Here is a 1059-nt window from a genome sequence, read left to right as displayed (position 1 = left end):
AGATAATCAATCGTCGGATCCTCGGCGAGAAGCGCAAGAAGCAACGCGATCGACTCGTGATCGCACGAGGCCGAGATGACAAGCGGAAGGATCAGAGCCGCCGAGATGAGAAGCGCAGTCGCAAGGAAGAAAACCGCGACCGCCGAGTCACTGTCGTGGACGCTGACTCCGACGGAGAGGAACTCATCGATCAGAACCCGCTGAGTCCGTACAACTCCGAAGACGAATGGGATGATGAGGACCAGTCCGGAGGCCACGACTCAGCGGAAGACGACGACTACATCGACGCCGGCGTTTCCAATGATAAAGGAAATACACCGGACCGCCGAGAGAACTCGACGGGAGACCAGAAAGGCTCGAACCGAAGCTGGGGAAACTCAGCGAACCGACCTCCGCGACCGTACAACCAACGAGAACAGTCGAATCGTGGAGATGGATCACGCGACAACACCTTGTGCAGCTTGTGGAAGAATGGGGCACTCGGCTCACTACTGTCGACGACGCTGCAAATTCTGCAGACAAGTCCATGAAGGCGGCCAGTGCGAGCTGTTTCGTCAATATGAGAAGCTGGCTGCGTTCGTGAAGAACTCTGTCGACAAGTCGCAAGTGCCAGAAGACCTGCAAAACCTTTACGCGCCGAGTGATTTAAACTCGGCGGCCCGCCAACACTGACTGGGTTGGAATATGCCGGGCTGCCACAGTCAGCTGAACCTGCAGTTGAGGCGAACTTCTTGTTTGCCTTCGTAGGCGAAGCAGGACGGCCCGAGGGAAGAAGCGGGGATGGCAATTGGATGTGTGAAATCGACGGAATTGAACGTGAGCTCGGTGAGTTAGATGATAACAACCGAGCGATTGCAAGTGTAACTCGGCAGTCAGACCAGACTGTGCATCGTACCAGGATAATGAAGCTGCTTTCCGGGAGAACGGCTGGGATGGTGGTCAGCACAGACGTTTGATCGCGAGTTAGATGAGAGCCCTCGTATTGGGTGCAGTGAATGACCGAAGGACCAAGATATTATTGGATACCGGAGCAATGTCTCGGCGATCAGTGAGTACTTC

Source organism: Phytophthora infestans, genomic scaffold (assembly GCF_000142945.1).
Source record: "Phytophthora infestans T30-4 supercont1.173 genomic scaffold, whole genome shotgun sequence".
Classification (NCBI taxonomy): Eukaryota; Oomycota; class Peronosporomycetes; order Peronosporales; family Peronosporaceae; genus Phytophthora; species Phytophthora infestans.
Note: the sequence above shows the minus strand (reverse complement) of the source record.